This window comes from Cryptomeria japonica, chromosome 2 (genome assembly GCF_030272615.1).
Source record: "Cryptomeria japonica chromosome 2, Sugi_1.0, whole genome shotgun sequence".
In the NCBI taxonomy this organism is placed as follows: Eukaryota; Viridiplantae; Streptophyta; class Pinopsida; order Cupressales; family Cupressaceae; genus Cryptomeria; species Cryptomeria japonica.
The window spans coordinates 405,759,293-405,773,994 of NC_081406.1; positions in this window are offsets into that span (position 1 = coordinate 405,759,293).

Here is a 14,702-nt window from a genome sequence, read left to right on the forward strand (position 1 = left end):
CGTCAAAATAAAATTTTGACACACATCATGCTCTTAGAACCTCGGTTCGGAGCTTGTGCCTGAAAACCTGCAGTTTCGAATCATCAAAATTGATGTTTGGAGGCACAACAAGGTTTCAAGACACAAGTCCTGATTTTGGAGCCGGTAGCGTCAAAATTTGATTTTGATGCACATCGTGCTCTTAGAACCTTGTTTTGGAACTTATGCCTAAAAATCTTCGGTTTTGAAGCATTTAAAATTGGTGTTTGGAGGCACAACAAGATTTCAAGACGCAAGTCCCTATTCCGAAGCCTATAGTGTCAAAACATGATTTTGATGCACATCATGCTCTTAAAACCTCATTTCGGGTGTGGCTCGAAAGATCTAATTTCAAAACATCAAAATCAATGTTTAAAGGCACAACAAGGTCTCAAGACACAACTCTCGATTCTCAAGCCGATAGCGTCAAAACACGATTTTGACAAACATGGTGTTCTTAGAACTTCATTTCGGAGGTTGTGCCTCAAAAGCCTCATTTATGGAGCATTAATATTAGTTTTTTGAGGCACAACAAGATTTCAAGATGCAAGTCTTAATTCCAGAGTCGGTAGCATCAAAACGCAATTGCATACTTCAAAAAATTGTGTTTAGGAAGCACAAGCTTCAAAATGATGATTTGGGAGTACGATAAGTTGCATAATCATGCTTTCATGCTCGTCACCCCTCAATTAGGATTTACATTTTCAACTTTGGTGTGCCTCCAAACACCCATTTTGATACTTCAAAACTTGTGTTATGGAAGCACATGTTTCAAAATGATGATTTGGGATTGCGATAAGTTTCATAATGACGCTTTCATGCTCGTGGCTTCGGAATCAAAACTTGCATTCTCATGCTTCTTGTGCCTCCAAACACCCTTTTTGATGCTTCAATACGTGCTTTTAGGAAGCATAAATTTCAAAATGATGATTTGGGAGTATGATAAGTTTCATAGTCATGGTCGTGGATTCAGAATCAAAACTTGCATTTTCAATCTTGTTGTACCTCCAAACACCCTTTTTGATGCTTCAAAACATGTGTTTTAGGAAGCACAAACTTCAAAATGATGATTTAAAAGTACGATAACTTTCATAATCGCTCTTTCATGCTCATGGTTACGGAATAGAAACTTGCATTTTCAAGGTTGTTGTATCTCCAAACACACATTTTGATGGTTTTACAACTTGCATTTAGGAAGCACAAGCTTCACATGAAAGCGCGATTATGAAACTTATCCTACTCCCAAATCATCATTTTGAAGCTTGTGCTTCCTAGACATGAATTTTGAATCATCAAAATGTGTGTTTGGAAGAACAACGAGCTTAAAATTGCAAGTTCTAATTCCGAAGTCACGAGCGTGAAAGCTCGGTTATGAAACTTATCGGAATCCAAAATCATCATTTTGAAGCTTGTGCTTCCTAAACGTAAGTTTTTTAATCATTAACATGTGTGTTGGAGGTACAACAAGCCTGAAAATGCAAGTTATAATTTCAAAGTCACACGAGCACGGAAACACAGTTATGAAACTTATCGGACCCCGAAATCATTATTTTGAAGTTTTTGGTTACTAAATGCAAGGTTTGAAGAATCAAAATGTGTGTTTGGAGGTACAACAAGCTTGAAAATGCAAGTTTCGATTCCAAAGCCACGAGCATGATGCAAGTCTCGATTCTGGAGCTGGTAGCATCAAAATTCAATTTTGATGCACATCATTCTCTTAGGAGCTCATTTTGGGGATTGTGCCCCGAAAGCTCGAGTTTCAGAGCATCAAAATCAGTGTTTGGAAGTACAACAAGGTTTCAAGTCGCAAATCCAGATTCTAGAGCCGGTAGCATCAAAATGTAATGTTGGCACACATCATGCACTTAGAACTTCATTTTGAAGATTGTGCATCGAAAGCCACAGTTTCAGAGCATCAAAATTGGTCTTTTGAGGCACAACAAGGTTTCAAGATGAAAGTCCTGGTTTTAGAGCCCATAGCATTATAATTTAACTTTGATGCACATTGTGCTCTTACAACCCTTTTTTTGAAGGTACAACAAGCCTGAAAATGCAAGTTCCAATTCCAAAGCCACGAGCATGATGCAAGTCTCGATTCTGGAGCCGGTAGAATTTTGATGCACATCATTCTCTTAGGAGCTCATTTTGGAGCTTGTGCCTCAAAAGCCTCGGTTTCAAAGTATCAAAATCGATGTTTGGTGGCATAACAAGGATTCAAGATGGAAGTCCCGATTTCAAAGCTGGTAGTGTCAAAATGCTATTTTGGTGCACATCATGCTTTTAGAAGATCGTTTTTGAAATTGTGTCTCGAAAGCCTCACTTTCAAAGAATCAGAATTGGTGTTTGGACGCACAACAAGGTTGGGGAGCCGGTAGCATCAAAATTTTATTTTTATGCACATCATTCTCTTATAACCTCATTTTGGAGCTTATTCCTAGAAAGCCCCAATTTTAGAGCATGAAAACTGGTTTTTGTAGGCACAACACAGTATCAAGACGCAAGTCCAGATTCCAGAGTCGGTATCATTAAAAGAATGTGCTCTTAGAACCTCATCTAGGAGCTTCTACCTCGAAAGCCTTAAATTTAACATACATCGTGCTCTTAGAACCTTGTTTTGGAGCTTGTGCCTTGAAAGTCCCTTTTTTAGAGAATGAAAATCAGTGTTTGGAGGTACAACAAGGGTTTCAAGGCACAAGTCTTGATTTCAGAGCCAATAGCATCAAAATTGAATTTTGACGCACATTGTGGTCTTAGAACCTCCTTTAAGAACTTGCGCATTGAAAGCACCAGTTTCGGAGCATAAAAATTGGTGTTTGGAGGAACAACAAGCTTAAAAGATGCAAGTCCCAATTCAAGAGTCGGGTACTATCAAAATTTAATTCAGACAAATATCATTCGCTTAGAACCTTGTTTCGCAACTTGTGTCTGAAAATCTACGGTTTGAGAACATCAAAATTGATGTTTGGATTCACAACAAGGTTTCAAGACACAAGTCCTGATTCTGGAGCTGGTAGCGTCAAAATTTGAATTTGAAACATAAAAATCAATGTTTGGAGGCACAACAAGATTTCAAGAGGCAAGTCCCTATTCCGGAGGCTGTGGCATGAAAATTTGATTTTGACGCACATCATTCTCTTAGAAGCTCATTTCGGAGCTTGTGCCTTGAAAGACCCTATTTTGGAGCATCAAAATCAATGTTTGGAGGCACAACAAGGTTTCAAGATGCAAGTCCCGATTCTAGAGTCAATAGCATCAAAATCTAATTTTGGCACATATCGTGCTCTGAGAACCTCATTTTGAAGCTTGTGCCTCGAAAGCCCCAATTTCGATGCATCAAAATTAGTGTTTCGAGGCACAACAAGGTTTCAAGATGCAAGCCCTGATTCTAGAGCAAGTAGCATCAAAATTCAATTTTGATGCACATTGTGCTCTTAGAACCTTGTTTTAGATATTGTGCCTCAAAAGCCCCAGTTTTGGAGCATCAAAATTGATGTTTGGAGGCACAACAAGATTTCAAGATGCAAGTCCTGATTTCAGAGCAGGTAGTGTCACTCGAAAGCCTCAGTTTTACAGCATCAAAATGATTCTGACAGTCATTGTTCTCTTAGAACCTCATTTCGGAGCTTGTGCCTCGGAAACCCTAGTTTTGGAGCATCAAATTCGAATTGGCAACAATAATGAAGAAAGATAACATAAATACCAACAACACACATAACACCAAGAGTTTAACTTGGAAAACCTAGTTAAGGGAAAAACCACGGTGGGAACCTACCCATAGTAAAATGATACCCTACAGTAGTATGTGAAAATATGCATTTAGGAACACTGCCTAGAGAGTACGATAAGTTTCCCAATCGCACTTTCATGCTCATGGCTTCGAAATAATAACTTGCATTTTGAAGCTTATTGTACCTCCAAACACACATTTTCATACTTCAAAAAATTGTGTTTAGGAAGCACAAGCTTCAAAATGATGATTTGGGAGTACGATAAGTGTCATAATCACGCTTTCATGCTTGTTGCCCCTCAATTAGAACTTACATTTTCAAGCTTGGTGTGCCTCCAAACACCCATTTTGATACTTAAAAACTTGTGTTTAGGAAGCACATGTTTCGAAATGATGATTTGGGAGTATGATAAGTTTCACAGTGACACTTTTATGCTCGTGGCTTCGGAATCAGAACTTGCATTTTCAAGCTTCTTGTGCCTCCAAACACCCTTTTTGATGGTTCAATACATGTTTTTAGGAAGCATAAATTTCAAAATGATGATGCTTCAGAATCAAAACTTACATTTTCAATCTTGTTGTGCCTCCAAACACCCTTTTTGATGCTTCAAAACATGTGTTTTTGGAAGCATAAACTTCAAAATGATGATTTGGCAGTACGATAACTTTCATAATCGTCCTTTCATGCTCGTGGCTTCAGAATAAAAACTTGCTTTTTCTAGCTTGATGTATCTCCAAACACACATTTTGATGGTTAACTTGCATTTAAGAAGCACAAGCTTCGCATGAAAGCACGATTATGAAACTTATCCTACTCCCAAATCATCAGTTTGAAGCTTGTGCTTCCTAGATATAAGTTTTGAAAGATCAAAATGTGTGATTGGAAGCACAACGAGCTTAAAAATGCAAGTTCTAATTCCGAAGCCACGAGCGTGAAAGCTCAGTTATGAAACTTATCAGAATCCGAAATCATAATTTTGAAGCTTGCGCTTCCTAAATGCAAGTTTTTAATCATTAACATGTGTGTATGGAGGTACAACAAGCTTGAAAATGTGATTATGATACTTATCGGACCCCCAAATGTAAGTCCCGATTTTGGAGCCAATAGCGTCAAAATTTTATTTTTATACACATCAGTCTCTTATAACCTCATTTTGGAGCTTATGCCTTGAAAGCCCAGATTTTAGAGCATCAAAATAGTTGTTTGGAGGCACAACACAGTTTCAAGACGCAAGTCCAGATTCCAGAGTCGGTAGCGTTAAAACATTGTGCTCTTAGAACCTCATCTAGGAGCTTCTACCTTGAAAGCCCTGATTTCAGAGTATCAAAATAAATGTTTGGAGGCACAAGAAGGTTTCAAGACACAAGTCTCAATTGCTGAGCCGATAGCATCAAAATGCAATTTTATCGCACATCGTGCTCTTAGAACCTCGTTTGGAGCTTGTGCCTTGAAAGCCCCTGTTTTAGAGAATGAAAATCAGTGTTTGGAGGTACAACAAGGTTTCAAGGCACAAGTCCTAATTTTGGAGCCTACAACATCAAAATTTAATTTTGACGCACATTGTGCTCTTAGAACCTCCTTTAAGAGCTTATGCATTGAAAGCACCCGTTTCGGAGCATAAAAATTGGTGTTTGGAGGCACAACAAGCTTTGAAGATGCAACTTCCAATTCAAGAGTTGGTACTGTCAAAATTTGATTCAGACAAATATCATTCTCTTAGAACCTCGTTTTAGAACTTGTGCATCAAAAGCCTCGATTTTGGAGCATCAAAATTGGTGTTTGGAGGCACAACAAGCTTTCAAGACGCAAGTCCCTATTCTGTAGCCTGTAGTGTCAAAATGTGATTTTGATGCACATCGTGCTCTTAGAACCTTGTTTCAGAGCGTGTGGCTCAAAAACTCCAGTTTGAAAACATCAAAATCAATGTTTAAAGGCACAACAAGGTTTCAAGACACAAGTCCCAATTCTCAAGCTGATAGCATCAAAACATGATTTTGACAAACATGGTGTTCTTAAAACCTCATTTAGGAGGTTGTGCCTCAAAAGCCTCATTTTTGTAGTATAAAAGTTAGTGTTTGTAGGCACAACAAGGTTTCAAGACACAAGTCCCGATTCTAGAGTTGGTAGCCTCAAAACGCAATTTTGATGTACATCGTGCTCTTAGAACCTCATTTCGGAGCTTATGCCTTGAAAGCCCTGATTTTGGATCATCAAAAACAATGTTTGGAGGCACAACAAGGTTTCAAGATGCAAGTCCCGATTCCCGTGCTAGTAGCATCAAAATTCAATTTTGATGCATATCGTTCTCTTAGAACCTTGTTTCGGAGATTGCACCTCAAAAGCCTCGATTTCAGAGCATCAAAATTGGTGTTTGGAGGCACAACAAGGTTTCAAGATGCAAATCCCGATTCCAGAGCCAGTAGTGTCAAAATGCGATTTTGAAGCACATTGTTCTCTTAGAACCTTGTTTAGGAGCTTGTGCCTCGAAAGCCTCGGTTTCAGAGCATCAAAATTGGTGTTTGGAGGCACAACAAGGTTTCAAGATGAAAGTCCCTATTTTGGAGCCGGTAGCGTCAAAATTTTATTTTTATGCACATTATTCTCTTATAACCTCATTTTGGAGCTTATTCCTCGAAGCCTCGATTTCAGAGCATCAAGATTGATGTTTGGAGGCACAACATAGCAGCAAGATGCAAGTCCAGATTCTGAAGTCGGTAGTGTTAAAACATGATTTTGAGACACATTGTGCTCTTAGAAACTCATCTAGGAGCTTCTACCTTGAAAGCCCTGATTGAGCATCAAAATCAATGTTTGGAGGCACAAGAAGGTTTCAAGACACAAGTCTCGATTCCTGAGCCAGTACCATCAAAACTCAATTTTAATGCACATCGTGCTCTTAGAACCTTGTTTTGGAGCTTGTGCCTTGAAAGCCCCTGTTTTAGAGAATGAAAATCAGTGTTTGCAGGCACAACAAGCTTTCAAGATGCAAGTGTTGATTTTCAAGCCGATAGCATCAGAATGCGATTTGACACATATTGTGCTCTTAGAACCTCATTTCAAAGCTTGTGGCTGAAAATCTACGGTTTCAGGGCATCAAAATTGATGGTTGGAGGCACAACAAGGTTTCAAGACACAAGTCCTGATTCTAGAGCCGGTAACGTCAAAATTTGACTTTGACGCACATCTTGCTCTTAGAATCTTGTGTTAGAGCTTATGCCTCAGCATCTTTGGTTTTGAAGCATCAAAATTGGTGTTTGGAATCACAACAAGTTTTCAAGACGCAAGTCCCTATTCCGGAATCTGTAGTGCCAAAACGTGATTTTGATGTGGCTTTGGAATCAAACTTGCATTTTCAAGCTTTTTGTGCATCCAAGCACACAGTTTGATGCTTCAAAACTTGTGTTTAGGAAGCACCAGTTTGAAAATGATCATTTGGGAGTATGATAAGTTTCATAATCAAGCTTTCATACTCGTTGCTCTGAAATCAAAACTTGCATTTTCAAGCTTGTTGTGCCTCCACATACCCATTTTGATGCTTCAAAACATAAGTTGAGGAAGAAAAACTTCAAAATAATGATTTGCAAGTATTATAAGTTTCATAATCATGCTCATGGCTTCAAAATTAGTACTGGCATTTTCAAGCTTGTTGTATCTCCAAACACACATTTTGATATTTCAAAACTTGCGCTTAGGAAGCACAACCTTCAAAATGATGATTTGGGAGTATGATAAGTTTCATCATCGTGCTTACATGCTAGTTCCCTTAGGAATCAAAACATGCATTTTCAATTTTGTTGTGCCTCCAAACACCCATTTTTATGCTTCAAAATGATGATTTGGGAGTACGATAAGTTTCACAATCGCAGTTTCATGAACTAAAAATCCAAACGTGCATTTAAAAATTTGTTGTTACATGAAACACCCATTTGGATGCTTGAAAACTTGAGTACGATAAGTTTCAAAATGATGATTTGGGAGTATGATAAGTTTCATAATTGTGCTTTCATGCTCGTGGCTTCGGAATTGGAACTTGCATTCTAAAGCTTGTTGTATCTCCAAACACACATTTTGATGGTCTTACAACTTGTGTTTAGGAAGCACAAGCTTCGCATGAAATTGCGATTATGAAATGTATCCTACTCCCAAATCATCATTTTGAAGCTTGTACTTCGTAGACATATGTTTTGAATTATCAAATGTGTGTTTGGAAGCACAACAAGCTTAAAACTGCATGTTTTAATTCCGAAGCCACAAGCATGAAAGCTCAGTTATGAAACTTATCGGAATCCAAAATCATCATTTTCAAGCTTGCGCTTCCTAAACCCAAGTTTTTAATCATTAACATGTGTGTTTGGAGGTACAAAAAGGTTGAAAATGCAAATTCTAATTTCAAATCCACGAGCATGGAAACAAGGCTATGAAACTTATCGTACTCCCAAATCACCATTTTGAAGCTTTTGGTTACTAAATCTTGATTCTAGAGTTGGTAGCTTCAAAATTCAATTTTGATGCACATCATTCTCTTAGAAGCTTATTTAGCAGCTTGTGCCCTAAAAGCCCCTGTTTCGGAGCATCAAAATCAGTGTTTGGAGGCACAACAAGGTTTCAAGTCATAAGTCTTAATTCTAGAACCGGTAGCATCAAAATGCAATTTTGGCGCACATCATGCTCTTAGAACTAAATTTTGAAGCTTGTGCATCGAAAGCCCCAGTTTTAGAGCATCAAAATTGGTGTTTTGAGGCAAAACAAGGTTTAAAGATGCAAGTCCCGGTTTAAGAGCCCATAGAGTTAAAATTTGAATTTGATGCAAGTCTCGATTTTGAAGCTGGTAGCATCAAAACACAATTTTGGTGCACATCATGCTTTTAGAATATCGTTTTTGAAATTGTGTCTCGAAAGCCTCAATTTTGAAGCATCAAAATGGGTGTTTGGAGGCACAACAAGGTTTCAAGATGCAAGTCCCGATTTTGGATCCGGGCATCAAATTTTTATTTTTATGCACATCATTCTCTTATAACATTATTTTGGAGCTTATTCCTCGAAAGCCCAAATTTCAGAGCATCAAAATCGTTGTTTGGAGGCACAACATAGTTTCAAAATGCAAGTCGAGATTCTAGAGTCGGTAGCGTTAAAACATGATTTTGACACACATTGTGCTCTTAGAACCTCATCTAGGAGCTTCTACCTCGAAAGCCATGATTTCAGAGCATCAAAATCAATGTTTGGAGGCACAAGAAGGTTTTTGAAGACACAAGTATTTTAACACGCATCGTGCTCTTAGAACCTCATTTTGAAGCTTGTGCCTTGAAAGACCCCATTTTATAGAATGAAAATTAGTGTTTGGAGGTACTACAAGGTTTCAAGGTGCAAGTCTTGATTTCGTAGCCGATAGCGTGAAATTTCAATTTTGACGCACAGTGTGCTCTTAGAACCTCGTTTAAGAGCTTGTGCATTGAAAGCACCACTTTCGGCGCATAAAAATTGGTGTTTGGAGGCACAAACAACTTTCAAGATGCAAGTCCGATTTCAAGAGTCGGTACTATCAAAATTTGATTCAGACGAATATCATTCTCTTAAAACCTCATTTCGGAGCTTGTTGATCAAAAGCCTTGATTTTGGAGCATCAAAATTGATGTTTGGAGGCACAACGAGCCTTCAAGATGCAAGTCCTGATTCCAGAACGGATAGCGTCAAAATGCCATTTTGACACACATCGTGCTCTTAGAACCTTGTTTCGGAGCTTGTGCCTTAAAATCTGAGGTTTCAGAGCATCAAATTGATGTTTGGAGGCACAAAAAGGTTTCAAAGAGCACAATGTGCATCAAAAATGAATTTTGATGCTATTGACTCTAGAATTGGGAATTGCATCTTGAAACCTTGTTGTGCCTCCAACCATTGATTTTGATTCTCCAAAACTGGGTCTTTCGAGGCACAAGCTCCGAAATAAGGTTCTAGGAGAATAATGTGCGTCAAAATGGAATTTTGACGCTACAGGCTCCGGAATAGGGACTTGATTCTTCAAACCTTGTTGTGCCTCAAAACATTGATTTTGATGTTCCAAAATCAGGGCTTTCAAGGCACAAGCTCCAAAATGAGTTTCTAAGAGCACGATGTACATCAAAATTGCGTTTTGACGCTACTGACTCTGGAATTGGGACTTGTGTCTTGAAATATTGTTGTGCCTCCAAACACAAATTTTTATGTTCCAAAAATGAGGCTTTTGAGGCACAACCTCTAAAATAAAGTTCTAAGAACACCATGTTTGTCAAAATCGTGTGTTGACACTATCAGCTTGAGAATCGAGACTTGTGTCTTGAAACCTTGTTGTGCCTTTAAACATTGATTTTGATGTTTTGACACTGGAGCTTTCGAGCCACACGCTCCGAAACGAGGTTCTAAGAACAAGATATGCATCAAAATAACATTTTGACACTACAAGCTCCGGAATAGAGACTTGCATCTTGAAAGCTTGTTGTGCCTCCAAACACCAATTTCAACGCTTCGAAACTGGACATTTTGAGGCATAAGCTAAAACAAGGTTTTAAGAGCATGATATCCATCCAAATCAAATTTTGATGCTATCAACTTCAGAATCAAGACTTGCATCTTGAAACCTTGTTGTGCCTCCAAACATCGATTTTGATGCTCCAAACCTGGGGCTTTTGAGGCACAATTTCTAAAACAGGGTTCTAAGAGCACAATGTGCATCAAAATTGAAATTTGATGCTATTGGCTCTAGAATCAGGGCTTGCATCTTGAAATCTTGATGTGCCTCAAAACACTAATTTTGATGCTCCGAAACTGGGGCTTTCAAGGCACAAGATTTGAAATGAGGTTCTAAGAGCACGATGCACGCCAAAATCAGATTTTGACGCTCCAAAACTGGGTCTTTCGAGGCACAAGCTCCGAAATAAGCTTCTAAGAGAATGATGTGTGTCAAAATAAAATTTTGATGCTACAAGCTCTGCAATAGGGACCTGCTTCTTGAAACCTTGTTGTGCCTCAAAACATTGATTTTGATGTTCCAAAAACAGAGCTTTGAAGGCACAAGCTTCGAAACGAGGTTCTAAGAGCATGATGTACATCAAAATTGTGTTTTGACGCTACTGACTTGAGGCACAATTTCTAAAACAGGGTTTGAAGAGCACAATGTGCATCAAAAATGAATTTTGATGCTATTGACTCTAGAATTGGGAATTGCATCTTGAAACCTTGTTGTGCCTCCAACCATTGATTTTGATTCTCCAAAACTGGGTCTCTCGAGGCACAAGCTCCGAAATAAGGTTCTAAGAGAATAATGTGCGTCAAAATGGAATGTTGACGCTACAGGCTCCGGAATAGGGACTTGATTCTTCAAACCTTGTTGTGCCTGAAAACATTGATTTTGATGTTCCAAAATCAAGGCTTTCAAGGCACAAGCTCCAAAATGAGTTTCTAAGAGCACGATGTACATCAAAATTGCGTTTTGACGCTACTGACTCTGGAATTGGGACTTGTGTCTTGAAAGATTGTTGTGCCTCCAAACACTAATTTTTATGTTCCAAAAATGAGGCTTTTGAGGCACAACCTCTAAAATAAAGTTCTAAGAACACCACGTTTGTCAAAATCGTGTGTTGACACTATCAGCTTGAGAATCGGGACTTGTGTCTTGAAACCTTGTTGTGCCTTTAAACATTGATTTTGATGTTTTGACACAGCTTTCGAGCCACACGCTCCGAAATGAGGTTCTAAGAACAAGATATGCATCAAAATAACGTTTTGACACTACAAGCTCCGGAACAGAGACTTGCATCTTGAAAGCTTGTTGTGCCTCCAAACACCAATTTCAACGCTTCGAAACTGAAGATTTTGAGGCATAAGCTAAAACCAGGTTTTAAGAGCACGATGTCCATCCAAATCAAATTTTGATGCTATCAGCTTCAGAATCAAGACTTGCATCTTGAAACCTTGTTGTGCCTCCAAACATCGATTTTGATGCTCCAAACCTGGGGCTTTTGAGGCACAATTTCTAAAACAGGGTTCTAAGAGCACAATGTGCATCAAAATTGAAATTTGATGCTATTGGCTCTAGAATCAGGGCTTGCATCTTGAAATCTTGTTGTGCCTCAAAACACTAATTTTGATGCTCCGAAACTGGGGCTTGCATCTTGAAATCTTGTTGTGCCTCAAAACACTAATTTTGATGCTCCGAAACTGGGGCTTTCAAGGCACAAGATTTGAAATGAGGTTCTAAGAGCACGATGTGCGCCAAAATCAGATTTTGACGCTCCAAAACTGGGTCTTTCGAGGCACAAGCTTCGAAATAAGCTTCTAAGAGAATGATGTGTGTCAAAATAGAATTTTGATGCTACAAGCTCTGCAATAGGGACCTGCTTCTTGAAACCTTGTTGTGCCTCAAAACATTTTTTTTGATGTTCCAAAAATAGAGCTTTGAAGGCACAAGCTTCGAAACGAGGTTCTAAGAGCATGATGTACATCAAAATTGTGTTTTGACGCTACTAACTTGAGGCACAATTTCTAAAACAGGGTTCGAAGAGCACAATGTGCATCAAAAATGAATTTTGATGCTATTGACTCTAGAATTGGGAATTGCATCTTGAAACCTTGTTGTGCCTCCAACCATTGATTTTGATTCTCCAAAACTGGGTCTCTCGAGGCACAAGCTCCGAAATAAGGTTCTAAGAGAATAATGTGCGTCCAAATGGAATTTTGACGCTACAAGCTCCGGAATAGGGACTTGATTCTTCAAACCTTGTTGTGCCTCAAAACATTGATTTTGATGTTCCTAAATCAGGGCTTTCAAGGCACAAGCTCCAAAATGAGTTTCTAAGAGCACGATGTACATCAAAATTGTGTTTTGACGCTACTGACTCTGGAATTGGGACTTGTGTCTTGAAAGATTGTTGTGCCTCCAAACACTAATTTTTATTTTCCAAAAATGAGGCTTTTGAGGCACAACCTCTAAAATAAAGTTCTAAGAACACCACGTTTGTCAAAATCATGTGTTGACACTATCAGCTTGAGAATCGGGACTTGTGTGTTGAAACCTTGTTGTGCCTTTAAACATTGATTTTGATGTTTTGACACTGGAGCTTTCGAGCCACACGCTCCGAAATGAGGTTCTAAGAACAAGATATGCATCAAAATAACGTTTTGGCACTACAAGCTCCGAAACAGGGACTTGCATCTTGAAAGCTTGTTGTGCCTCCAAACACCAATTTCAACGCTTCGAAACTGAAGGTTTTGAGGCATAAGCTAAAACAAGGTTTTAAGAGCACGATGTCCATCCAAATCAAATTTTGATGCTATCAGCTTCAGAATCAAGACTTGCATCTTGAAACCTTGTTGTGCCTCCAAACATCGATTTTGATGCTCCAAACCTGGGGCTTTTGAGGCACAATTTCTAAAACAGGGTTCTAAGAGCACAATGTGCATCAAAATTGAAATTTGATGCTATTGGCTCTAGAATCAGGGCTTGCATCTTGAAATCTTGTTGTGCCTCAAAACACTAATTTTGATCAAAAGCCTCGATTTTGGAGCATCAAAATTGATGTTTGGAGGCACAACGAGCTTTCAAGATGCAAGTCCTGATTCCAGAGCTGATAGCGTCAAAATGCGATTTTGACACACATCGTGCTCTTAGAACCTCGTTTCGGAGCTTGTGCCTAAAAATCTGCGGTTTCAGAGCATCAAAATTGATGTTTGGAGGCACAAAAAGGTTTCAATAGACAAGTCCTGATACTGGAGCTGGTAGCGTCAAAATTTGATTCTGATGCGCATCGTGCTGTTAGAACCTCATTTCGGAGCGTGTGGCTCAAAAGCTCCAGTTTCAAAACATCAAAATCAATGTTTAAAGGCACAACAAGGTTTCAAGACACAAGTCCCGATTCTCAAGCTGATAGCGTCAAAACATGATTTTGACAAACATGGTGTTCTTAGAACCTCATTTCAGAGGTTGTGCCTCAAAAGCCACGTTTTTGGAGCATAATAATTAGTGGTTGGAGACACAACAATGTTTCAAGACACAAGTCACAACTCCAGAGTCGGTAGCGTCAAAATGCAATTTTGATGTACATTGTGCTCTTAGAAGCTCATTTGGGAGCTTGTGCCTTGAAAGCCCTGATTTTGGAAAATCAAAATCAATCTTTGCAGGCACAACAAGGATTGAAGATGCAAAACCCGATTCTCGTGCTGGTAGCGTCAAAATTCAATTTTGATGCACATCATTCTTTTAGAACCTTGTTTCAGAGCTTGCACCTTGAAAGCCCTGGTTTCAAAGCATCAAAATTGGTGTTTGGAGGCAAAACAAGGTTTGAAGATACAAGTCCTAATTCCAAAGCCAGTAGCATCAAAACATGATTCTGACAGTCATTGTTCTCTTAGAACCTCATTTTTGAGCTTTTGCCTCAAAAACCCTAGTTTCAGAGCATCAAAATCAAGTCAGCAACAATAATGAGGGAAAACTTAGAAGGGGGTGAATCAATTTTCACTGGATATAAAAATTTAATCACAACTTCATATTTGATCAATTGAAATAAGAACAAAGATAAATTAAATAACAACAACACACATGTTTGACATGGAAAACCTAGTTAAGGGAAAAACCATGGTGGGAACCTACCCACAATAAAATGATACCCTACATTAGTATGTGAAAATATTATAATGGGGAATGCACATGCATTCAGGAACACTGCCTAGGGAGTACGATAAGTTTCCCAATCGCACTTTCATGCTCATGTCTTTGAAATCATAACTTGCATTTTCAAGCTTATTGTACCTCCAAACACACATTTTCATACTTCAAAAAATTGTGTTTAGGAAGCACAAGCTTCAAAATGATGATTTGGGAGTACGATAAGTTTCATAATCACGCTTTCATGCTTGTTGCCCCTCAATTATAATTTACATTTTCAAGATTGGTGTGCCTCCAAACACCCATTTTGATACTTCAAA